We start from the raw sequence: 27,665 nt of genomic DNA, 5'->3' as shown, positions 1-27,665 counted from the left end.
AGCTCTGAAATTTGGATTCAAAAAAGAAAAAAATATAAAAAATTGGTTCAAAGTTCAAGAAATTTTCCTGCTTCAGATTGAGGGTGGAGAAATAGCTGAAACAGAGAAATTTTTCCCAGAACACTGATCTATCATTTCTTGATGGAAACAACTGAGATCTTTCAGTGGAAGTAAACAATGCCCAGGAAAGTTATGGTTAGTCTGATCTGTTAGAGGAGAAAGCACAAAGAGGGGAAAAAAAAAAAAAAGGAGAGAGGAAGAGTAAGTAAGGGAGATAGAAACAGCGACCATCAGTCAGAGGTAGTGAGAGGCAGGGGAAAGGAATAGAAGATGCAGAGGGAGAGAAGCAGGTGCCGCTCGGTAGGAAACATACCTCTTGACACTGTGCACGTGTGGCTTTCATAGAAAGGTGTAAGGTTTCTAAAAAGCAAAGAAAATAAAAACAAATCCATCCAATTTAGTAATTTGTCCTAATATTAATTGATCAGGTCTGATCACTCTGATGTCTTCCTTCTCCTTTATTTCATACATGTCTCAAATTCTGTCCTGCCCTTGTCTAAGGCTTCAGAAACACATCACAATTCAAATTCTCACAAGGTGAATTGTTTAAATCATATCACCTTCTTCTTTCCTTGCGCTTCTGCACAAAATAGATGCCATACAGTGTTAAATTACCTTTCAGTGCCTTTCAAAAAAACTTTAAAAAATTGATTCTTAAAAGTACAGTTTTAGATTTACAGATAATTGAACAGAGAGTACATAGCGTTCCATACACCCATCGCACTGCCCCTCTACTCTCCTCCAAGCCCCATCTCCCCTATTATTAACACCTTGCATTAGTGTGATACATTTGTTATAATGAATGAACAATATTGATACGTTGTTATGAACTACAGTCCCTAGTTTGAGGGTCACTCTTTGTGTTGTATAGTTCCATGGGTTTTGACACACATATAGTGACATGTAGCCACCATTATGTACAGAACAGTCTCACTACCCTAAAAATCCTCTGAGCATCAGATTAGCTGTTAATGGCTTTTTAAAATATTAACAGTTGTCAGAATAACGTAAATTTTTACGATGAAAAATGTTCCACAGGTGGTAAGTTTTGTTAGTCTCACTATTATGATCACTAATAGAAATAATGAAAAAAAAAATGAATCCCTATATAAATAGCAAAAATCATAGAATTTGGAAGATAAAAAGATCTTGAAGATGAGGAAACCCCATATTCTTCAAGACCCTGCCCTCCAGTCTCTCAGCTTTCTGTGTCATTTATCTGCCAAATCCACTGAGGAAAAAGAAAGACGTCGTAAAGAAAAACAAAGCAAAAAACAAATTTTGGTTCTAAGTAGTCCTCTGGAGCCCAATTTAATCAAACATGGATTCTTTTTTATTGCCTATTTGCATCAGGAACATAATTACTAGCTGGAGCCTAATTTGACAATATTCATTATGAATGAAAGATGTCATATCTAAGAACAGAATGGAATTCACTGAGGCTTTATTCTTGGGACATTTGTAGGATTAAGTCAGGACACACTGTGAGAGTGATAAATAAGTTCTGTATATTTTTCTTCTCCAAGACCATGGATTTCAGCCACACTTTATACCCATGTACTTTGCAACAATGAAAAACAATTAAACAATGACCTTGAATATTTTGCCCTCAGATTCATTAGTCTTTAAAATATAAATTGAGCAATTTAAATGTAGATGACTGAAAGACTATGGAGATTTCTAGAATGTCACATTAGGTCCTTTAGAAGTGAAGAATTGACTCTATAAAACATTTCTATTCCTTGTCATACCTTGACAATAGTGTTACTGTGACTCTGTTTTAAAGAGGATAATGCCAGGCTTTACTTTAATTTACACGTTTTTAAGTACGTGTACTTAATATTTCTCAGTCTCTTGAAAACTTTTGTCATTAAACTCAAACTTCATTTAAATCACCAGATCTATTTGATGAAGGCAACATGAACATTTACTTGCAAACTCCTCAGAAAATTACTAATTTAACCTTACTTTGGATGATCCATTCTAGAACTCAAACTGGATTTGCCAGGCCCCTCAAAACGGCTCATAGCTCTGTGTTTGTACATTTATCTGGGAAGATAGCAACTAAGGGTAATTGTTCTTTCCAGATGCTTTCTTTACCTCAAACAGCAATACTTCCAAAGTTTTAATGAAAATGTGGCCAATTTGGTGAAAACCAAGTGACTTGTTTGTTTTAGCATGCCAATGAAATTAAGAAAATAAGTATTTTAATTATTGTTATTGATTATAAAAATCAGAAGAAAACAAACTTCTTTGTCCAAAGACATTTCTGCAAGTGAAATTGTCTAAAAAACTGACAGCTCGCCTCCTCTTTTAACCACTAAACCATAAGAAATGTAATACCGTGGCAAACACTTGAGCACTGTCACCTGCACAAGTCCCCAGCGCTGTCACCCCATCAAGGCCACAGATCAGGATGAGGAGTTGGCGGAGGGGAGACGGCTTTGCACTCAGCGTCTTTCCTTCCTGGGTCAGAACTCGGTCCCAGCTGCTGACTGTCTAGTCTTCTGGGGAAGCAGAGAATTCTTCTGGGGACACGACACACTTCGGGTGTTAAGGATGTCATCGTTCTTTTTTAAACAAATGTTAGATCATGTGATGCACTTCTCAGGACAGGAGAAGCCGCCTCAAGGGAAGGCAGATCTTCTCCAGGAGCTGACGGTCATCCAGAGAGAGCAGAGTCAAGGGCTGCAAAGCGGCAGCCAGCTCCTGCTCTCGTCTCATGGACACCTCGGTCACCATCCCCCCATGCCCAGCCGGTGCCCCCCCCCCAGCGGTTCCCATTGTATCCTCGGAGGCCCGCGCATGCGCAGAACCGGCGCTCAGAGCGGCAGAGGGGCCGGCGAGCTGGAGAGCTGCGTGCCGCGTGCACCGGAGGCAGGGTCCCTGGTGCGGAGGTGGCAGCTGCGCTGGTTTGTGTGGGGGGATTGGCGGTTTCTGGATCCTTCCTCCAGGATTTTCAGCGCTGTGGATCTCTCCTTTCTGCAGTGTGGAGGAGCGCTGGGCAGGAGGCGGCGCCGAGGTAGGCGGTGGGCGGTGGGCGGTGGGCGGCGGGCTCCGCGAGGAGATCGCCGCCGCTGATGGCGGGAGCGCGGTGTCCGGGGCGGCGGATGGGGACGGGGCTGCTGGCGGGCTGCCTCAGGCGGGGGAGCCAAACCTCTGTCCCTCGGAGGAGCAGAGGAGCGCCGCCTGGCTGGCGGGTCCCTCTGCCTTGGCGTGGCCCCACCTCGGCAGGGCCTCCTGCCCACCCAGCAGAGGTGCAGGGGGCGGCAGGGAGTGCCTGCCCTCTGTGCGCGCCCTTGAGTTCGCGCTCCCCCAGGACCCCGTCTAGGCCAGGTCGCGACATCCCGGGGTGAACACTTTCCTTCAGAAGACAGCCAGTGGTCAGCGCTCCTCTGCCTGACTCCGCGCAGGCTATTGGGCTCCTCACTGCGTTCTTTAAACAAATAAGCCTTCCTACTTCCTTGGGACCACTTTTATAGAAAAGCCTAATCCCATTAATGGTTTCTGATAATTGACTCTATATTTGCAAGGCGAACTTTGAAGCCTGTGAATTGTTGTAAACTGCATTTAATGAAAAGAGCTTTAAACAATCCTTGGTGAAAATTATGTAACTTCCTAATAATAACTCACCTTTGGTTAAGATAGATTGATGACTGATCAATTGATGATTGACATAATGTGTATGGAATTTAGGTTTCAGTGGAAAGGTTTTTCTTGGCAGTTGGTGCTAAAATTAAAATCGGATAAGGAGGAGGTTTTTACAGGTAGTATGTAGTGTGTGTTTTGTCTCCGTACTCATTTAGAATCGTAAGAATTTAGATTTGGAAAGCCCATAGAACAAGAATTTTGAAATTTTGATTTGACTGACAAGGTGAAAGGTCCAAAGGCCAAATACGGTAGGATTTCATTTATATGATATTCTAGAAAAGATAAACCATAAAGAAAGACAACAGATCGTCAGTTGCCATTAGTTTTAATATTTAGTTAATCATTTAGTTTAATAGTTTAATCATTAGTTTTAATATTTCTGATTAAAAATACATTTTAATGATAGCATCCTAATTATGCTTTGGGATGATTACAGAAGTTAATAACCTATTAAATTCTGCAGTAGGAACAAATGACTTGTTGTTTAATGGTGTCTTTGAAGTGTAAGTATTGGTGGTACTGAAATTTTTAAGCTTTTTTGGATTCTGAACTACTGATTTTTTTTACTAGATCATGTTGGACGTGGCATATTACAAGTTTCAAAAGGCTCTTTAAATTATTGTAGCAGGCTGAAGCTATTAAATTGTAAGAGCTTTATAGATGAAACAGGCAAAATACAAAAAGCCCTTCATCATTTTATCTTTGTTAAAAAATCAAGTAAATCTTATCATATACATGAATGACTTTTGACTAGGCAGACCTGAACTTGACAAGATGGACTCATTAGTATGGGGAACTTGTTTTGGAATGTTAAAATGGGAGAAGATATATTAGTTTTTCCTGAGGGTGACCCGAGTCAATATGGTGGGTTTAGCTGCTTATATGCTCTTTCTGAGTTACGATCTTGATTAAAAAGCTGGTCATAGACACATCAAGAAATTTGGACCATTTTATGTATCAACATATTAACAAGTCCTATTTCTCTGATAGTTTCTGATTTCAGGGTGTCTGGGAAGAACAGTTTCTCAACATAGGTACTTTGGAATATAATTTTTGATAGTTGGCTTATTGAATCATAGAATTGTGGAGATGGAAGTAATTTTAGTGGTTGTAGAGCCTAAACTCTTCATTTTCCAGGAAATGGAAAGTGAGGTTTCTTGAGTTAAGTCATCCATAGTCTGACTGCTACTTAGTGACAGAGTTGGAAGTAAATGCTCGGATGCTTGTCTCCAGATTCCTAGTACAGTGCTCTCTGTGCTGTATACATACTATTAAGGAGACAAACTAATGAGTTGCCTTCTCAGATCATATATGTAGCCAGCAGGGTTGATTCTTTCCCATATGCATTTTTTCCTTTCTTTTTAAAATAACTACTAACTACAATTAATTCATTCTTTTACCATGTCTAATGACTATCCTTATGTGTGTCTCCTCGAGCACACGTGTAGACTCCCTAGAATGGACACCTGCCTGTGAGTGGATTGTTGGGCCAGAGGCTGATGTGCATCTGCAACTTGAGGAGCTGCAGCCAAATCATCCTCTGAAGTTTTAACAATTTCCATTCCCACCAATGGTGTCTGAGTCATCTTTGCCCTGGGAATTGTCAGATTGGCATTGTCAGATTTTTAAAGGTTTGCCAATCTGATGGGTGAGCAATGATGTTTTGTTTTCCTCTTGTTACAACTGTTTTGACAAATGCATAGAGCTGTGCCACTACCACATTCAATATACAGACCAGTTCCAGCACCCAGAACTCCCTTCAGCTGCTCTTTTGTAGTCAACTCTTCCCCCACCCTTAACCCCTGGAGACTAACGATCTGCTGTCTTTCCCTATGGTTTGTCCTTTCTAGAATATCATATAAATGGAATTCTACATTTGGCCTTTTGACTCGGGATTCTTTCATTTAGCACAATACATTGATTTGAGTGTTCATCCGTGTTGTTGCCTGTATCAGCAGTTCCTTCTGTTTTATTGCTGAATGTAGTATCCTTTGTATGAATGTACCACAGTTGATCCATCCAGCTGTTGAAGGACATTTGAGTTATTTTCAGTTTTGCCTTTTTTGACTATGAATAAAGCTGCTATAAATCTTTGCAAACAAGTTTTTGTGTGAACATAAGTCTTCTCTTGGGTAAGCACCTAAAAGTGGAATTGCTGGGTCACATGGTATGTGTATGTTTAACTTTATTTTAAAAACTGTTGGTGTAGTAAAGTCATGGCCCACAAATGTGTCCTAATCCCTGGAACCCGGGAATACATTAGTTTACTTGCCAAAGGTGAATTAAATTTGCAGATGGAAGTAAGGTTGCTAATCAACTGACTTTAAAATAGGGAGAGGATCCTGGATTATCTAGGTGGGCCCAGTGCATCACAAAGGCCCTTAAAAGGGAAAGAGAAGCAGCAGAGTAGAAAAAGATGCAATAAGGGAAGCAGGGCCAGAAGGATGCCGAGTTCCTGATTTTGAGGGTGGAGGAGGGGGGCCACAGCCTAAGGAATGTGGTTGTCTCTAGAAGCTTGAAAAGGCTAGGAAATGGATTAACCTTTAGAGTCCCCCAAAAAGAACCCAGCTCTGCCAACACCTTGATTATAGTCCAAGGAGACCCGTGTCAGACTGTTAACCTACAGAACTGGAAAACAATAAATCTGAGTTGTTTTAAGCCATGAAATTTGTGCTGATTTGTTACAGCAGCATAACAAACTCCACTTGAAAGCTGTTTTCCAAAGAGGCTGAACCACTTTGTGTTCCCACACAATGTAGAAGTGTTCCAGTGACTTTCCATCCTCATTAACACTTGGTATGGTCAACCTCTTTAAATCTAGTCATTCCAATAGGTACGTAGCAGTATGTCAATGTGGTTTTTATGTGCATTTTTCTCACGATTAATGACGTCGAGCATCTTTTCATGTGCTTATTTGCCATTTGTGTATCTTCTTTGGGGAAGTGTCCAAATCTGTGCCCATTTTAAACTTGGATTTTGTTATTGCCGAGTTTTGAGAGTTCTTTATAGTCCTGTCAGATATGTGATTTGCAAAGGTCTTCTCCCAGTCTGTGGCTTGCCTTCTCCATCCCCTCACCAGTGTCTTTGGAAGGTCTGTGTAATGTAACTCGAGAGGCTCCACATGAACTTATCTTCCTTCCTTGAGAAACAGAGTGAGGTTGGAGCACCTGAGTCCAATCAGACGTTGATCAGAGATGGGGCTGGGTCTCACTTTTAGTAAACCCAACTCTTCCACTTTCCACTGTTTTTGTTAGCTGTGCTCCTATCCCCCGCACAGGGGTCTGGTTCTAAGTTTGGTAGATCTCTGTCTTCTCAGGTTTGGGAGCCCACAGAAAATTCAGCTATGCCCTTCAGACATCTCAGCGCAGCTCTCCAGCCTCCTACTTTACATCGCTTCACAATATGGCAAATTCCCTGAAGGTCAGACTAGCAGTATGTTTGACTTCGGCCACTTCCACCACTGCTGGAGGTTTCACTTTGCTTTGTGGAAGCTTGTGGCCTAGCTCCCCAGATTCCTGTGTGGCACCAAAACTTAGAACAGGTGCTGGGAGGAAGAGCAGTTGTGTGTCTGAAAGCTCTCAGGTTTCCTCTGCCACACCAGTCCTGCAGAATCACTACAAGTTTGGATAGTTTCCCTTTTCCCTAGCCGAGGCTCTGACTGAGCAAGCCAGATGCTCGGCAAGCACCCAGAATCAGAAAACGCCTGCAGGAGAAAGAAAGATAAAAATCCTTGCTCACGTAAAAGTGTTTTTCTTCTTTTGGCTCTGAAGCTCTCTGATGCTCTAAAAATATATCTATAATTTATCTGGTTTTGTCCAGTTTTGCAGCAAGTGTGCTTTCCTGTCCTAGTCTCCTCTAAAACAGAAGTTCCCTTGTCATTAGTTTTTAACTGCATCAGTTATACATTGTCAATATTATTATTGTTTGGGAAAGTCATGTTTTCAATCATTTATTCACATGTTTACCCTTTTTTATCCTCATGATCCATTTTTACATCTTAGCATTTCTTCTATCAATTTTTTGTTAAAGTACATTCATTTTACTTTTTATTTTTTTTCCTTGAGTAATATTAGCTCTGTGCTAACATCTGTGCCAATCTTCCTCTATTTTGATGTGTGTCACCACCGTGGCATGGCTGATGTGTGGTGTAGATCCACGCCTACACCACATTTTCTCTCTGTACCTTGAAGATTTAATCCAACTCTCTCTTGCCTTCCATTATTAAGAATTGTATCATAGATCTAAATGTCAGTCTCTGTAAGTGTTCTGTCCCTCTGTGGGGCTTTGAATATCTCCTTTTGTATTTGGTGTTCTTTGGTTTCCCTGGATGGATCTGACTCTAGATTTTTTTGTTTCAATTGTGCTTGAGATGTGTTCAGCTGCCTGAATCTAAAATAGAAGTCTTTTATCAATTCTGGAAATTTCTTTTTGTGTGTGTGTGTGTGAGGAAGATCAGCCCTGAGCTAACATCCATGCTAATCTTCCTCTTTTTGCTGAGGAAGACCTGCTCTGAGCTAACATCTATTGCCAATCCTCCTCCTTTTTTTTTCCCCTCAAAACCTCAGTAGATAGTTGTATGTCATAGTTGTACATCCTTCTAGTTGCTGTATGTGGGATGCTGCCTCAGCATGGCCAGAGAAGGGATGCATTGGTGCACGCCTGGGGTCCAAACCTGGCCCATCAGCAGCAGAGCGTGTGCACCTAACCGCTAAGCCATGGGGCTGGCCCTGAAATCTTCTGTTACTATGTCTGAATATTCCTTTAAATCATATATATATTTATATTATTTGTGAATAGCTTCTGTTGGAATATGAATGTCCTTTTTCTTGTGTCTTAGAGGAGGAGAGTTCAATAGGGGAAGCTCACTCTGCCATGATGCTGACGTCACTCTCTTCTATATATTTATATGATTTAATTCAAATATATATACACACACTTATTTTATACACATTCAATATATGTTCATTAAATATATATTATTTAATTCAATATATTGTTCAATATAATGATTTATATTATTCAAAAAATGTACATATCTGATTTCTATATATGATCCTGTACTTGACCAAACTCAAGCCAGGCTCCATTGAGCCCTCTTCTTGACTAGGCCTCAATCTTGGCCAATTATAACTATGGCCTCTCAGCACAAATCATTTCACCCCCCCACACACATTTTAAGACTTAAACGCTGACATAGTTTCTAACAGCTCAAATCCACATCCTTAGGATGACCCCTGCCCCCTTAAAGTGCCTGCCTGAGAAAGCTCAAGGCAGCCAAAAGAATTGACTGTTCTGGCCAACAGTCGATCGTTGGTCCCTGACATCCTTCTCTTAGAGCATTTACCCAAAAGTGCTTACAACTGTGAATATTTCCTCTGTCCTTTTGAGTTCTATATGTGTCTCCAATAACCCAGGAGTGCATTTCTCAAGGTCCTGAGAGCCATTCCTTGAGCTGAGGACAGGGTGTCTGTCTCCCAGACTCTGTGAGAGTCTGTAAGCCTCTTTTCATGTGCTTATTTGCCATTTGTGTATCTTCTTTGGGGAAGTGTCCAAATCTGTGCCCATTTTAAACTTGGATTTTGTTATTGCCGAGTTTTGAGAGTTCTTTATAGTCCTGTCAGATATGTGAATTTGCAAAGGTCTTCTTCCAGTCTGTGGCTTGCCTTCTCCATCCTCTCGCCAGTGTCTTTGGAAGGTCTGTGTAACGTAACTCGCGAGGCTCCACGTGACCTTAGTTTCCTTCCTTGAGAAACAGAGTGAGGTTGGAGCACCTGAGTCCAATCAGACGTTGATCAGAGTTGGGGCTGGGTCTCACTTTTAGTAAACCCAGCCTTTCCGCTTTCCCCCTGTTCCTGTTTGCTGTGCTCCCCTCCCCCGCACAGGGGTCTGGTTCTAAATCTGGTAGATCTGTCTTCTCAGGTTTGGGAGCCCACAGAAAATTCAGCTAATCCCTTCATATATCTCAGTACAGCTCTCCAGCCTCCTACCTTACATCGCTTCACAATATGGCACATTCCCTGAAGGTCAGACTAGCAGTATGTTTGACTTAGGCCACTTACACCACTGTTGGAGGTTTCACTTTGGTTTCTGGAAGCTTGTGGCCTAGTTCCCCAGATTCCTGTGTGGCACCAAAACTTAGCACAGGTGGTGTGAGGAAGGGCAGTTGTGTGTCTGAAAGCCCTCAGGTTTCCTCTGCCACACCAGTCCTGCAGAATCACTACAAGTTTGGCTAGTTTCTCTTTTCTCTAGCCGAGGCTCTGACTGAGCAAGCCAGATCCTTGGCAACCAGCTAGAATCATAAAACGCCTCCAGGGGAAAGAAAGATAAAAATACTTGCTCACATAAAAGACTTTTTCTTCTTTCTGGAATTTTAATTGGTTGATTCTGGAGTTGTCTGATGCTCTAAAAATATATCTATAATTTATCTGGCTTTGTCCAGTTTTGCAGCAAGTGTGCTTTCCTGTCCTAGTCTCCTCTAAACCAGAAGTTCCCTTGTCATTAGTTTTTAACTGCATCAGTTATACATTGTCAATATTATTATTGTTTCGTAAAGTCATGCTTTCAATGATTTATTCAGATGTTTAACCTTTTTTATCCTCGCGATCCATTTTTATCTCTTAGCATTTCTTCTTCTATCAATTTCTTTCTCCTTAAAGTACATTCTTTTGTACTTTTTAAGTTTTTTCCTTGAGGAAGATTAGCCCTGGGCTAACATCTGTGCCAATCTTCCTCTATTTTGTATGTGGGTTGCCACCATGGCATGGCTGATGAGTGGTGTAGATCCACACCTGGGATCCAAACCCACAAACCCCGACCTTGGAAGTGGAGTGTGCTGAACTTAAACCACTACACCAGGTGGCTGGCCCCCTTAAAGTACATTCTTTAGAAGTTCCTTAATGAGCGTTTGTTGGTGGTAATACTCTTAGTAAATGTTCGCATAAAAATATCTTTAATTCACCCTAGTTCTTTTTTTTTTTTTAATAATTTTATTTATTTTTTCCCCCAAAGCCTCAGTAGATAGTTGTATGTCATAGTTGCACATCCTTCTAGTTTCTGTATGTGGGACACGGCCTCAGCATGGCTGGAGAAGCGGTGCGTCGGTGCGCGCCCGGGATCCGAACCATGGCCGCCAGCAGCAGAGTGCGCCCACTTAACCGCTAAGCCACGGGGCCAGCCCTCACCCTAGTTCTTGAGATATGGTTTGATTGGATATACACTGAAAGTTATTTTCTCTCTGTACCTTGAATATTTAATCCAACTCTCTCTTGCCTTCCATTGTTAAGAAATGTATCATATGTCTAAATGTAAGTCTCCGTAAGTGTTCTGTTCCTCTGTGGGGCTTTGAGTATCTCCTTTTTTATTTAGTGTTCTTTGCTTTCCCTGGATGGATCTGGTTCTAGATTTTTTTTTTTTCTTGAGATGTATTCAGCTTCCTGAATCTAGAGTAGAAGTCTTTTAGGAATTCTGTAAATTTCTGTTATTATGTGTCAATATTCCTTTTAATCATATATATATTTATATTATTTAATTCAAATATATATAAACATACACATTCTTTATATATTCATTAAATATATATTTAATTCAATATATTATATTATTCAATATACTGATTTGTATTATTCAAAAAATATACATGTATTATTTATATATATCGTTTCCTCTACTTGACCAAACTCAAGCCAGGCTCCTTTGAGCCCTATCCTTTCTAGGCCTCGATCTTGGCCTATAATAACTACAGCCTCTCAGCACAAAGGATTTCACCTCCCCACACACGATCTATAAGACTTAAAAACTGACATAGTTTCTAACAGCTCAAATCCACATCCTTAGGATGACCACGGCCCCCTTAAAGTGCCTGCCTGAGAAAGCTCAAGGCAGCCAAAAGAATTGACCGTTCTGGCCAACACTCGATCATTGGCCCCTGACATTCCTTTCTTAGAGCATTTACCCAAAAGTGCTTACAACTGTGAATCTTTCCTCTGTCCTTTTGAGTTGTATGTGTGTCTCCTATAACTCAGGAGTGCATTTCTCAAGGTCCTGAGAGCCATTCCTTGAGATGAGGACAGGGTGTCTGTCTCCCAGACTGTGAGAGGAGAGAAGTGAAACTTTGATCATTTCCAACTAGCAGACACAATTGGCCAGATCCCATTGCACTGACCAACACTCTGTAACTTTTCCCTCCCTGACTCTACTGAGCCCCTGCTCACCCCTCTGCCTGCTTCCTCATTCTCCCTTTCAAATACCCAGGCACCTCTGTACAAATCAAATTGAATTCAGTTCATCCTGTTCCTTCTTCCCTATTGCAGTGGTATATGCCTGATTAAAATCTGTCCTGACCACTTTAACTAGAGCCTGGCTTTGTGTATACTGTACATTTAACACACATACAGATAATCTCATGCATATGCATAGATATGCATATACAAACACAACCTTGGGCCCTCCAGGACCAGTTAAACTGACCCCTCTTATCAACAGAGTAGTTAAGAGTTTTCTTTCAGGAACTGAGACCCCTTGTCCAGTTCAGACCAGTTGGGACCACCAACTCATCAACTGGGAGTTCACAAATGCTTTATATGTGACGTTTTTGACATCAAGGAGGTGAAAACTCCATTCTCCGATCATGGTAACACTGCCAATTTGTGAACACACATCCGATGAAGAGCCATGAAGCTTGACTTTCTTGTGCAGATAATCAATTACCTCACTTCTCCTTACTTCCAATCATGTACCTCCACATGTCAGACCACCCTGCCCTTCATCCCATAAATTGTGCCCCAAGACGTGGATCAGGGAGACAGATCTGAGACAGACACATGCCCCCTGTCTCCTTGCAGATCAACCTCACAAAATAAAGCTACACTTCATTTCCCAAAAGCTGAAGCCAGAATACTTGGCTTTTTTAATGTGCATTGGGCAAGAGAACCCCAATATTGTGCAGTAACATCAATACATATATATACACTTACTGGTTGTTTTCTCTTTTTTATTTTCTTTGCTGAGGAGGATTCACCCTGAGCTAACATCTGTTGCCAATCTTCTTCTGTTTGTTGAGGAAGATTCACCCTGAGCTAACATCTGTGCCAGCCTTCCTCCATTTTGTATGTGGGTTGCCACCACAGCCTGGCCACTGATGAGTGGTGTAGGTCCACGCCCAGGAACTGCACCTGGACCACTGAAGTGGAGTTCTCTGAACTTAACCACTAAGCCATGGGACTGGCCCATCTCTAATTGTTTTGAAGATGTTACTAGATATGCAGTTGAAGTTTCACTATGATCTCTAGATTTCCTTGCTGCTCCTTTAGTCCCTCACTTCAGTGTATGTGTTTTTTGCTCCATCTTTCATGCTAGAGGAATTCCTCAAATATCAAGTGGTCCTTGGCTACCTGTTCATATGTCTGTGACAGGAAGAAAACAGCTGAGTAGGATCTCTGTGGGCCTGTGAATGTCCGGACTCAATGTTTCTTCAGAGGTCTTGAGTGTTGAACTAGTAACAGGCAAACAATGTTGGTGCCCACACTGATCTCTAACAACATACTTATTCCACACATTCCCACAATGACAGACATCCTCTAAACATGTGGAAATGCTGACAACACACACCCACACCCACATACACACTATTTGCAAATGACCAGCAGCATTCAGACTGTAAACTACACGATAATGCGCACTGATACTCAGAAGATACACACAAACACAGACACATACAGACCACTCACTGTCTCAGAGACTACAGTGACTTGAACTCTCTAAACACACACACATCAACAAAACACACCTTCACATAGATGCCATAATAGCCATGCAACCTGTGACCATACAGAATTGCTAAACACACACACATCCACAAAACAAGGAAGGTGGTGGTGCACGAGTGGGCTTGATCAAGAGGTTTTTCACACCTCAGCATCAACATGGACACCCCGGGGCAAGAGGGAGAGGCAGAGGGCACAGGGAAAAAATGTGGGGAGCTGTCAGGAGGCACTTGCATAAAGCAAATATGATACCTGCAAAGCTGGTTGCTAAATGACATATGACTCAAGGGTATGAGGACCCAAGAGAATCTGAAATGGTACAAAGGAGGTGACTGATACAAACCCATCACAAGATATTTAAATGTAAAGAACAGTGATATTTTAAAAGGCACTGAAGAGAGTGCAGCAAAGCTTAGATATAATTCTAAACAATGAATGACATGGAATTCTGGCCAAAGAACAGCCATTATTGCTGTTAAAATTCCTATTTAAATGTTTCTTTTAAAATTATAGAAATGTTCCTTGAAAAATGACAAATATTCATTGGTTTAAAATATTTAAAACATTTCAGGATAAAATTACTGCAGGTTCCACTTTTATTGAGTAGCTTTTCTTGGGCAGCTATAAGAGCTGGACAAAGCACACAACAGCTGTTTGGAGGGTTGTAGAACATCCTTTGCAGGCAGGACTTGGGGGTCTACAATCTCTGAGACGAGGGAAGCACAAGATTGTGAGCACCAGCTCCATGCGGCTTCTCCCCTAAGGCATTTGCTATTTCAACAGTGAGAGAAGAGAGTCTGAGCAGAAAGAGGAGGAAAAATGAACTGAAATTTGGTTCCAGCCAAGTCCAGTAACTTCTGCTTCCAGTCAGATGTGGTAAAGGCAGAGCAACAGTTAAACATTGATTTAATAAATACTGTAAGTTTGAAAACACCAAAGGGATGTGGAAGCAAACAGGACTACATGAAATAAAATTTCAAAAAGGAAAGTGCCTTTTTAGGTGAGATTGCCAGACATGCCCTCACCTGGGGGAATTTGCTGAATCTGGACTCTGATAATCAGACCTGTTTTACCAGAAGACAATTGTAAGTACAGTCTGTTATAACTGATCTATGTTAGCTTTTAAATAGCACAAGTTTTCTTTGACTGTTAAATTTTACTGCCTCCACTAGGAGACTCTATGAAGGGAAAGACATTGTATCATTTGCCACATGATCTCCAGAACATTCTTCAGTTTGGGCTGTATAACTTCTATAAATATTTGTTAATTGTTGGTTTCATGAATGCTATGGACTGAATGTCTATGTAATCCAATTTCATATGTTAAAATCCTAATCTCCGATGTGATGGTATTTGGAAGTGCGGCCTTTGGGAGTTAATTAGCTTAGATGAGGCCATGAGTGTGATGCCCCCATGATGGGATTAGTGCCCTTATAAGGAGATGGAGGGCCAGAGCTCTCTCTGCCAGATGAGGGTAGAGCAAGAAGCTGTCCTTCTGCAAAACAGGAAGAGAGCTCTCACCAAAAGCAAATCAGCTTGAACCTAGATCTTGAACATCCCAGTCTTCAGAACTGTGAAGAATGCACTTCTGTTGTTAAGAGTGCCCAGTCTAGGTATGTCCCAGTGGTGCAGTGGCTAAGTGTGGGTGTTCTGCTTCGTGCCCCCAGGGTTCATAGGTTCAGATCCCGGGCATGCACCAATGCACTGTTTCTCAAACCATGATGTGGCAGCGTCCCATATAAAAAGTAGAGGAAGATGGGCAAAGACGTTAGCCCAGGGCCAATCTTCCTCAGCAAAAAAGAGGAGGATTGGCATCAGATGTTAGCTCAGGGCTGATCTTCCTCACACACACACACACAAAACCCAAAGATGCCCAGTCTAGGGGTCTGCCCCATGGCGTAGTGTTTAAGTTCAATGGGCTCCTCTTCGGTGGCCTGAGTTCGGTTCCTGGACACAGACCTCTACCACTCATCAGCAGCCATGCTGTAGGCGTGACCCACATACAAAATAGAGGAAGACTGGCATGGATGTTAGCTCATGGTGAATCTTCCTCAGAAAAATGTAAATAAATAAAGTGCTCAGTCTATGATTTTTGTTACAGCATCCCATACTGACTAGGACACTGGGTGTGTGAATAAGTTCATTTAGATTGACGATCCTTCTTCTACATGACACGTTATTGTCAATGATTCCTAAATTGGTGTGAGTCAAATTTCCCTTAAGGATCATAAAGATGTTAAGGCCCTTCTCCCTAGTTATGCACATATTGATACACATGACAACATGTTGCACCAAGTCCTTTATTGACACCTTAGTCTCACACTAGATCCTATTGGCCTTCAGCGAACCTCAGTGTTACAGTCAGTGTATTCCCCAAAAGGCAATAAAGGAAAGACCCTGGACTGAAGAGGGGCCGGTATCCATCGTGCAGCTCCTGCCGTCTGCCCAGCCAGCTCCAGGGCAGGGTCAGTTTACAAGATAGGCTTTTGTCCAGGCAGCTCTGTGTTTCTCCCAGCCTGTTCTCATTTAGGATGATCTCACCAGGAGGAATGAGTGGAAATTGGGAGGGAAGAGCTACAGCAGGCATCTCCCAGGGGAAATTCTTTGTGGTTACATGACCTAGAATATGGACACGTGACTGCTCTAAGGTGTCCTGAAAATGGAACCCTTCTCGTGTCTGCAATATCCTTCCATGTCCTCTTTCCCTTCCATCTCTCTGTTCTTGGTGGAAAAATTCCCTTGGCAACGACAATAAAAAAATGAAAGTAGGGAATGGCCCATTTCCAGTCTCAGAATTCTGTGAAATTTTACTGCCTATTGCCAGTCTCCCAGGACTGATACTCTTTTTATTCTTTTAAGATTAGATTACATTTTAATCTCCTTTAATCAGAGTTTTCTCTCATCCTTGTTATGTATATACAGGTTCTAATACATAATATTGAAAACATTATTTTTGGCCCTACAATTCCCAGATTCACTCATAGTTGTTTTCTGATGGATGCATGCCTTTGTACTTATGTTTATAACTCCATTAACTATAGAAATTGACTGAATGATGAGTAGTAATGTACTAATACAGGAAAATGGCCCATTTTTATTCAACATAAAGTTTCATGTTTTCATCAAGACAAATGCATGAATACTTAATTGTTCAGCAAAAACTCTTACTGTGTACAAGTAAGCAATTACAAATCTATTGGAGTTGGTTTACCTTGTCGATTATTCCTTGTTTCCGAATTGTGCATTCAGCATTTCCATGAACCCATTAGAAAGAATCCTGCATCTTTATCCTACCATTTTATTTTTTTGTTATAATTTTTATTTATTTTTTCCCCCAAAGCCCCAGTATATAGTTGTATGTCATAGCTGCACATCCTTCTAGTTGCTGTATGTGGGACTTGGCCTCAGCATAGTCGGAGAAGCGGTGTGTCGGTGCGCGCCTAGGATCTGAACCCGGGCCGTCAGCAACGTAGCTCACGCACTTAACCACTCAGCCACTGGGCCAGCCCTATCCTACCATTTTAAATACTAGGTCATGGACAAAAGTCCACATTACTCATTCAGTTGTGTGCTAGTGGATCCTTTGTAGGGTGTCTTCCCTGTTACGTTTTCAAATGGTCATCGACAAAAGTCCACATTACTTGTTCAGTTGTGTGCTAATGGGTCCTTCGTAGGGTGTTTTCCCGGGTACGTTTTCCAATGTGAACTCCAGCTGATGGCCTTGTGACACTGATATAAATACTGGTGTCTCCACAGATCATGGCGTCAATGATGTGTTTTCCTTTACATAGTCATATATAACCTAATACTTTTCATCCTATTAGTGTAAGGAATGCTATGGAAAGTAGATTGGTGACAACTAATGAAAGATGATTGACTATGAACATGCTGTTAGGGAGAAAAATTGAACCTCTGGGTATAAAAGTTTACTTTTTATGCAATTAATCAGCCACCCTAACAAACCCCCTTTATAGGCAGGTCTATATACATATATATATTAGATTAAGATTATATCATCTATTAGTTTGAATGTGCTTTTGTAAAGTATGCCTTGTTTCTCTTGCCCTTTCGTACTGGGAGAAATATGGAATAGATAGAAACTGACTGGATTACTCTGGTCTGAACTCAGATCACGTAGGGCTTGAATCGCTCAACAAATGAGCGATTAATGGCGGCTACACCACTGGGATCTCTTGATCCAACATCGCAGTCATACACCCTATTGTGGATATGGACTGTAGAATAGGACTGTGCTGTTATCACGAGGGTAACTTGTTCTGTTGATCAATATTTTGGATCGATAAGTGATAAAATATTTTGACTAGCTGGTCTAGATTTTAATCACTCAAAGTTTATTTTATTCTCTGAGGTCACCCCAACCAAAATTGTTAGTCCCTTTAAGTTTTGTTATCCCTTGATTTGGCTGACCTTTGATTTTTTTTTAATTAATTGAAGCTCCATAGGGTCTTCTCGTCTTACTTTGTCATTCCCGCCTCTTCAGGGAAAGGTTAATTTCACTGATTAAAAGTAAGAGAAAGTAAAACTCTCGAGTGGCCATTCATACAAATCCTCATTTAGACAACAAATGATGATGCTGCCTTTGCAGGGTCCAGTCACTGTGGCCTTTACACCGTGTCACTGGGCAAGCAGTGCCTGTAACACCAGAAATGCCAGAGGAGATGCTTTTGGTAAACAGGTGTGGGCTGTGTTTGCCGAGTTTCTCTTACTTTTTTAAATCTTTCCTTGAATGCCTATCTGTGTTCGGTTAACAGTTAATGTAATAAATAATTGTTGGGTTGAATTTATTTTATTGTTAACTTTCGGTGATTATCTGTTCTAAGATTATACAAGGAGAAATAATTCTTGTTCCTCATAATAACTGTAGTACTTTTATGAATTAATAGATTAATGCACTATTAGATTAGGAGTTAGTTTCTGTGATTAAAATTAAGATAAGTATATTGTTGAACCTGAAGGCTTTCTTAATTGGTGGCTGAATTTAGGCCAACTAGGGTATTGTTTGTACTCCCTCTCTAAGGAAGGTTGTATCCTGTATCTAAAAGGCTGTACCTCTTTAGGGCTGGGTCTGGGGGAGGCAGGAGGCTGGACAAGTGTGGAGCTGGCTCTGGCCCAGAGGGATGAGCAAGAGACACAGGGCACCTGCTGCTACACACAGCCACAGCAGACATCACCAATCAGTCACGACATGCTTGGCTGCAGAGCCCAGAGAGCCCCCCAGTCCTCAACAAGTTGCACACGGAAGCCACTCCTGGGCAGAGCAGGGGACTGTGATGAACCCATTTGCCGACCCAGCTCCCCTAAGACGTGCTCCAGACCTCCTCTCCCCACTTACTCCGCCAGCTCCTCACTGTCCTCGGGACTCAGGCCTTCAAGGCCCGCCAGCAGGCTGCTCCAGCACTTCTCCTTCCTTACCATCGCCTCCCCTCTCTGCTCCCACTCTAGTTCCAGGGCAAGTTACCTGTGGCCCCTGAGTGCTGCTCCTTGGCCTGGAAGGTCCTTCATTCACGCCATCCACCCTGTGCACTCCTACTTACCCTTCAAGACTCGACTCCAGTGATGACTCCTCGGGAAGCCCTCCCTGATGCTCCATCTCCCCAGGCCTGCTCTGGGCCACCACTCTGCCTTCTGTCCACATCCGTCACTGCCTGGAACCTTGCTGGGCTCCGTTCTCTGGTCTTCACGTGTACCCCAGCCCCTCAGGTGGGAAGGAAATTCTTAGGCTCAGGGCAATGGAGCAGATTCCTGGACTGTGGTGACACTGCCCACCCCAGGAGAGGTCATTCTTTAGGCCTCTTCCAGCTTTGGCCCATTGCAGCTCAGCTGGAGCCAGGACACAGGGAGGCTGGCTCTGGGCTCAGTAGATCACAGGGTCGGCCTAGGGAAAAGGCACCGGGGGCCACACACAGGGGATCGGGACAAAACTCCAAGTCGACGATACCCTTGCTAAGGGCATCAGGGGCCAAAGGCAGCGGCACAGGCCGCAGGAAGTGCTGGTGAGCCTTTCATCTGCTCAGAGAGTCCCAGGGCCGGATAGAAGGAACTCAGGAGGCCCATCTGAGGTGGAGGTCACCTCGGGGGCATGCAAGCAGAAGCTGAGGGTCCCACAGCAAGTGGAATCTGAAGAGATGACCCTCAAACTCCTTGCGCCTCTAATGTCTCTGAGTTGGAAGTCAGTCCCCTCAGTCACAGCCTCTAGCTGCCCCCTCACAGGGCTGTGCCTCTCAAACACTGCTCCCAAGGAGAGTGGAGGCTGAGGGTGAAGGCAAACTCCTACCCATGAGAACCGCTGTGATCACAGCCTCCCGCAAGGGGCTAAGGATGATGAGCAAGGGACAGAGGGACTGACCCACATGACTTCCCCTCGGATGCTGAACATGCTTGTGATTCACCAGGCCAATCAGTATCTGTCCTTCTCCTCCAATCCTGTCTCCCCAAAAGGACATGTCAGTGTTTACTGTGACATCCACAGACACATCAAGGGCATCTGGGAAGAATCATGTGTACATCTGGAGAGAAGGGAACTGTGAAAACCAGTAATAGCTGCATCCATGTGTGCAGATATCGACATTTACATACAACTGTCACCTTCCTCCAGCAGCCCTGGAATACTCCACAATCTTGCTGGCGGGTTTTGGCACATGGTAGCCAAACCAACTGGTGGTGTCCCCAAGTGCCACCACTGCTGGGGCCTACCTTGAGATTGGGCGGAGGCAGGGTGCCATGCCCCATCTCACAAAAGTCTGGCTGGTGTCCAGGAGGGTCTCACAGCCTTCAACAATCATGCCCTCCATGGCTATGTTTTCCTGGATGCTCTCTGTCTCGTTTACTTCATTGTATGTTATCCTGTAGGGACAGAAAATGTCAGAGACAGGCTGCCCCCACCTCTCAGGGAGAAGGGAATGCCGAACCTCTGGCCAGACCTAGGAAGAAGGCCTGGCACCCAGGATTCTTAGGTGGAGCCTGTGGTCACAAAGGGGAAGAAAGCATGCATATTGAATGACCACTCTGCTGGGCACTCTATGGGCATGATCTCACATCATCCTTCTGATAGCCCAAGGAGACAGGTGTTGGAAATGGAAATGGAGATTAATAGCTAGAAAGCACGTCTGATTTAAAAGTCTGAACCACGTGGAACAGAGATGGCAAAACTGGGAGTACAGGAAACAACCTTTCTTCATTACTCTGCCCCCCACACCACTACTGGCCTTATCTCCATCCATAGAACTCCACCCACCCATCCTTCCTCAGGGCCTTTGCACTTACTTTCTCCACCCCTCCCCCAATGCACGTTATACAGTTGCTTCCTTAATGTTCAGGTCCTGGAATGGCTTAGTTTTGGAGCACCTGGCAATCCAGCTGGCTCACAGAAAGTCTGACTCCAGCAGGCTCCAGCATGTCTGGGGGGAGCAAAACACACCTTGCCCCTTAATCTGAGAATAAGGACAACTCTCCTATTTGTCCTATTATGACTGCCGCAACACCCCTCCTCCAGGAAGTGGCGCCGTTTAACTGCTTTTTAAAAATAGCATTGGTGGTGGGGTCGGCCCCGTGTCTTAGCGGTTAAGTGTGCACGCTCCGCTACTGGTGGCCCTGGTTCGGATCCCGGGTGCGCACCGACACGCTGCTTCTCTGGCCATGCTGAGGCCACGTCCCACATACAGCAACTAGAAGGATGTGCAACTATGACATACAACTATCTACTGGGGCTTTGGGGAAAAAAAGGAGGAGGATTGGCAATAGATGTTAGCTCAGAGCCGGTCTTCCTCAGCAAAAACAAAAAAAAGGATTAGCGTGGATCTTAGCTCAGGGCTGATCTTCCTCACCAAAAAAAAAATAGCATTGGTGGGAAAAGAGGCCTGTGAGTTGCCAATTTTGCTAAGTGCCTTGGTGGGTTTTCAGGAGTCTTAGGAAGATAGTAATTTTGTGGGGAGGAGCATCTGGAGAAAGTACCCCACTTACTCCAAGAAAAGCACAAACCTCTTATTTGTCTGCTGATGCCTCACATTCTACAACCACGACCAGATCACCAAGAGGGCTGCTTAAGGTTCTCTAGTAGACACTGTCCAATTTAACTCTCCCAGCAATGAGAGATGACACTGGTCGAGCTGGATCGGTGATTAATGAACTCAGCGTGATGAGCAAATTACTGGGCCCCTCTGACCATCAGTTTGTTCCCCTGTAGAAGGTCGGAGTGAGGATGGAAGAGAATGCATTTCACGTGCTGACCTCAGCCCCAGCACACGGCAGGTGCTTGAGTAAAGGGCCGTCATCACTGTTGGTAATACCACTGGTTGCAAAGGTGTTATTATCCAACTATTATTACCCGTTGTTTTCTGGTTATCAGACTGTGGTATGGAGACGGGGTCTCTTCCTTAGGATCCTTAGTCCCTCCCTCCCAGCAATGCTCTTCTCAGCAGCCCAGGCCCTAGCCCTCTTCTGGAAGGGATGGGGCACAGGGAGGCACCATTCAAGGATATGCTAGTTCCCTGGATAGGGATTCATTTTTGGAAGTTAACAAAGGTAAGCAGAACCATTTCTTTTGACGAGGGTGGGGATTTTGCTGAGGAGGGCTGTATTTGCTACAAACAAGGGGGCGATCCCAGAGTAGCAACACGAGTTTCACTGTTAGACAAGTGCCAGCTGCAGCTGCTCAGGACTCCTGCCAGCCCCGGCTGGGGTTTGTGCTGAGAGCCACACCGTCCACGCAGCTGGCAAGGAGTTCCCAGGGCCGCAGTCTGCCGGGGAACCTGGGTTACAATGAGCCCAAGAGATGAGGTTCAGGAGAAAAATTGGGACAAAGGCCAGAGGTAGGAGAGAGTCAGCCCCAGGGGAGGAGTGTTTCTGAGCACAGCCAGGGAGGGATTGTTATCTGATGGCTTCCTGCCAGGCTGGGACCTTTCCTCAGTCCCCCAAGGGAGGGAGAGAGGAGGATGAAAGGGCTGCTGTCAGGGCTATAGGAAAACACTCTTCTGTGCCACTAGGGCTGTGTTCAGGCCAGATGCAGGTGATCAGGTGATCAGATGAGTAGGCTTTGGGAAAGGGGATCAGGATCTTAGGATAAATGCCTTGGCACCCATGTGCCTTCCTTGCTACGGCCCACACCGGGACAGGGCATCCCACAGGGATGAGGAGCCTCGTTGGAGTCCAAAGTCTTCTTCTTGGGGAAGGGTGCAGGATTTGGCTCCTTGGGGCATGAGAGGACTGGGGTCTCCACCCCACAATTGTTTTTGTTAGTCTGCAAACACACTCTGATTACATCTGCTCCCTGAATGAACCTCCACTCTGAGGCCTGTGCCCTGCCCTAGTCCAGCCTGGTCCTCCCTCTGCCCAGCTGGGAGATGTGGCCCAACTGCCTGCCTTTTGCTGGACTCAGGAAGCCATTTAGGGCACTGAGTGGTTGGCAGGGCTGGGGACTGGACCTCACCTGCTGCAGACTGAGACTCCTTTGCAGCTTCTGGCAGCCCACCATTGAGTATGAGGCTGCTCATCAACTCTTGGCCTCCATAAGGTGCAGACCCCAGGGCTCAGCTCTTGGTACACAACTCGTTCCTGCCTAAACCTACTCCTTTGGTGATCTCACCAGTCTTGTGACTTTAAATACCATCTCTGAGCTGATGGCTCCTGAATGGCTCACTCCCTTACACTTCAGACTCAAACGCCCTCCTCCATCTTGTCCCCTCCACCACTGTTGTCTATCTCAAGCTCAACATGCCCCCAGTCAAGCTCCAGTGAAGCAAGAATGACTCCCCCTCCACACCTGCCCATCCTGCCCGTTTTTCCATCTCGGTTAGCAGCAACTCCAACCTTCTGCTTGCTCAGCCAAAAACTCTTGAATCACTCTTGCCTCCCATCTTCTCTCTCCTCACATCTAATGAATCAGAAACTCCCGTTGGTTCCACCTTCAAAATACACCCCGATTCTGAACCTCCTCCTCACCTCCACTGCCACCACCGGGTTCAGGCCACCGTCAACTGCTGCCTGGGCTGTTGTAGGCCCCTCCTCCCTGGTCCCTCTGCTTCTACCCCGGCAGAGGAAGGATCCCCCTGGGCTTAGGAGACTGAATGAGGGGCAGTGGAGGGGCCTTGACCAGAGGGCTGGGGCCTCTTACACTGGAAAAGTCAGGTGTTTGTCCACCCATGACACTGCCTGTTGTTGACTGCAGCCTTGGGCACATGAAAGCCCATCAGCCAGGACCCCCTCTGGGGCTCCTATACCACAGGTTGTGACACACTGACACTAGAGAAGAGGGGAAGTTGGCAGAGTGCCTGCGAGTCCCTGGGCGGATCCCTGTTCTGGCAGGTGCACCCACGTGAGTGCCCAGGGCCCTTCCTCGAACCCCATCTGTGCCAGGGACAGCACACCACCCACACCATCCCACCAACTGCCCCCTAGCCTTGAGCTGTGATCTCCTCAGATTGCTCCGGTGAACCTGCTTCCAGGTGGGACAGGCTGGGGCACCCCTACACCCACCCCTTATGATCCTAACCTGAACATGAGATTTTAGCATCTGGGGCTCAGGAAATTCCTGCTGGGGAGCATCCTTAGCCCTGGCCTGTCAACTGGTAGGGGCACCCGGGAGCTGGGCTCACTCAGACAGCTCCCCCAGTTTAGCCCTGGCATGGTCCAGTCTGTTGGCTCTATGTGCTCATGAAAAGTGGGCCAGGAGCTCATGAAGTGTCAGAATGTGCCTGGGAATCTGCGGCAGGGAGAGGCAGGGGGATAGGGACAGAGGCAAGGATGGGGAAGGTCAGAGGGACAGGGAGACAGAGGCAAGGAGAGAGACAGTGATGAAGTAAGTCAGAGAGAAAACAGCAATGTAGAGAGGGAGAGAGAGTGATCAAGTGGAGGGAGAATGGTTCTCTCAGCTCCCAGCACTCCCACGAGCAGGGCTGAGGACAGACACCCACAGCACTTCTGATCTCAGACTCTAATGTGGAGGCTCTTCCAGGGTCTTGTCTGGGGCAGGAGCCCAGATCTTGAGGCTCCAAGCCAGCAGGAGAAAGGGCTTAGAGGTGGGCTCAGGACCAGGAGCTCCCCCTCACCTCCCCACACTGCCTGCTCTGTGGAGCTGGACAGCCCTGCGGTCCACTGGGTCAAGGGCTGGCTCTAACCCCATTCTCGAGGCAGCCCAGAGCTGGGTCCTGTTAGGGTCTGGGCTCTCCCGGCTATGGCCCCATGGTGCCCCCAGCTGTGGCTTCCTCCCAGCTGGGGCCCTCACTGCCATGACCCCCCTGAGGGCTCCCAAGGCATGTGCCCTCAAGGACAGGGCTAGATGCCAGCTGGAACATGGGGTCAGTGAGGAAGATCTCCAGAACTCTCTCCTTGCAGTCAGTTTGGCCTCATAGTGCTTCAGCAGCTTGTCCAAGTCACTGTTCTGCTTGCAGTGGGCCAGGATCTGCAGGCTGTACTTGTGGCTGGAGACCAACTCCTGATAGAAATTGACCATGGGCTGCAGGATGTCTAATGGGTCTGCACGAGGAGTGGCTCCACAAGCCCTTGGTCACCCAGTCTCACCCACAGAGGTCAAGACCAAGTTCAGAGCTCCCACCCAGAGACACCTTTGCCTTTGGGGATGACTCTGGCACCACTGCCCTATCCAGGGCCAGATAGGTGGCCCCAGGCATCAGGACAACATCAGAGTCACAGATCTTTATAGAGATGGGGCCCCATCTTGTCTGACACCTGTGTATCGGAAGGTCGGAGAGGGCTGTTGTGGGTGCTGTGGTGTGCCTCGCCACCTGAAGGGTCTGAAGGGCTACCCAGCTCTGGAGTTTTGGGGGTTCAGCTGAGGCCTCTGTGGTCACTGAATTGCAGCTCCACATCCCCCTTGGCCCTGGCTCCCCCAAGAGGCCTCCCACCCAGAGTGCCCCACCAGTGACAGAAGTAACCCATCCGAGGTCATAAGGTGAGTCAGTAGCTGGCCTGGAACCAGGTCTCCTGAGTCCCCCATTCTGGGGCTTCCCTCCACAAGACATGCCCTCCCGAGTCACGTCCCTTCAGCTGTCTGTCCCTTTATCCATGTGTCCCTGTCCTTCCACACCTCCCCAGGTTTAGCAACTTGGGTCTGCTGCTGGCCTGCTCTGTCCCAACTTCTTGGAAACACAATACCCTGACTTCCAGCCCCCGAAAGCCCAGCCAATCTCCCCAAACCTGCCCTTCGGTACTTGATTGGCAGGGATGGGTCCACTGAAACCTCTGCTTATAAACTCCATTAAAGAAAAACATGCCTCCTTTGCGATAAACTCTAAGTGGGAGCTTACACAGGGCATTCCACTACCCAAGGGACGGCACCTTCAACCACGCAACTACAGGAAGTGCAGACCTCGTCTTTCTAGGGCCGCTTCCCATTGTGACCTTGGAGGAAAAGCAGGGCTCTCTGACTTAGAGAAGTGAACAACAAAATGTCACTCAGTGTGGGAGAGGTGTGATGCAGGGGTCCTGCTGTGCAGCCCTCGGGGCCGTCAGGGCGGTGCAGCCCGCTCGGAGAGCAGTGACGCAGGGTGGACGGAGTGGGAGCCTTGACCCTGCTTCTACCCGTTGTTTCAGTCATTCTACTTTTGGAAACCTGTCCCAAGGAGACGTTCTCTCATATGAACATTTCAGATGCAGAGATGAGTGTTTCTAGTAACAAAAATTTGCAACAACTTTAAGAGCCAATGATGGGAGATGGCTGCATGGATGATGGCATGCTCCCAGGTACTGGAGCATCATACAGCCACCAAAAAAGCATACTTTCAGCATGAGAAATCACTTGTGCTATAATGTTAAGTAAAAAAACAAACACATCAAGATTCAAATTCAACATTCATATATGTGACATTACGTAAATAAAGCCGAGGGAAAAAACCCAAGATCTGTGCATAGAAAAAAATTTCAAGAAACTACAACAGTGTTTACAGTGGTTATCTTTGGGAAGCAGAACTATGGTTGATATAGCTTTTAACATTTTCTGCTTCTCTAGATTGTCAAATTTTCTCAAATGGGTTCATATATATAATTTTTAAAAGGGAAAAGTAGATAACGAACTAAAAATATATCGCTTCCTCCTAGAAAAACAGCTTTTGCCGACTTGTCTTTCCTCTTCTGCTCCCTCTGAGGGATTCTGTGTGTTTTTAAGGGGCCGCTGTTACACCTCGGGAGGACGGAAGTGCCGCCAGCCTGGAGGAGTGGGCCCTGGAGAGGGACTTCTCAGGTGGATTTGGGTGCAGGTAGGGCTGAGGACCTCTGCCAGGGCTGCCTGCTCACCCAGATCCCAGAGGGCCAGCTGGAGATGCAGGTCTTCAGGCCTTGGTAAAGATCTGGTGCAAACACACGATGGCCTCACTGACAGAGGAGCCACAGGGTAAGCCCCGGCCACGGAGTTCCTGCCCCTCCAAGGCCTCGCCCAAGTCCAGCAGAGCTGAGGGGACCGGGGAGAGGGCAGGGGCTGCCACCACCGGTGGGACTCGAGCAGCCTTTCTCAAGTGACACCTTATGTGAAAACCCCATCAGCGGGATGGACTATGTAACTTGTGGGGCCCAGTGCAGAGAAAATATGCAGGACTCCTTCTTAAAAAATGACAAAATTTCAAGATGGTGACAGCAGAGCACTAAACCAAACATAGACTTTTCTAAACATGGGTTACATGCTCCAGAAGCTGGCAGAGGATGGGAGCTGCTCTTGCTGCCAGCCTTCCTGGCACCCTCAGTGCCCACCTGCTGCGGTGACCCTAAGGGATCTTAGAGGAACTCAGGGCTCTGGAGAATTCAGAGGAAATGCCACTGATGATGTGAAAAGAGATAGGGCTTGAGACCCACACAAAGCAGGCTCAAATCCACCTTATCCTGCTTCTCAGCTGTGTGACCTCCAGCAAGATGCCTAACATCTCTGATCCTAAGGTTGTTCCTGTAAAATATGAAGGTGAAATGAGGTCACCCTTGTAAGTAATGGGACCATTTGAGTGTCTGGTGCAGAGGAGGTGCTCAGTAAATGCTAGCTCTCCACCACCCCCTTTTGGGGGAGAACTTAGAAAAGCAAAAACACCCAGATTCTCCCAAGCACCTGCCCTGTCACCACCTAGAGAGCCCTGGGGATCATGCCTTCTCACTGGCAGCTTAGCACCAGGTTGGGTAATGGGCCTCTGAGCACCCCTGGCAGCCACATTTTCCGTGGCTCCCCTCCAAGCACCCTCT

This window comes from Diceros bicornis, chromosome 34 (genome assembly GCF_020826845.1).
Source record: "Diceros bicornis minor isolate mBicDic1 chromosome 34, mDicBic1.mat.cur, whole genome shotgun sequence".
Lineage (NCBI taxonomy): Eukaryota > Metazoa > Chordata > Mammalia > Perissodactyla > Rhinocerotidae > Diceros > Diceros bicornis.
The sequence above is the reverse complement of the archived record's forward strand: the minus strand, read 5'-3'. Positions refer to the sequence as shown.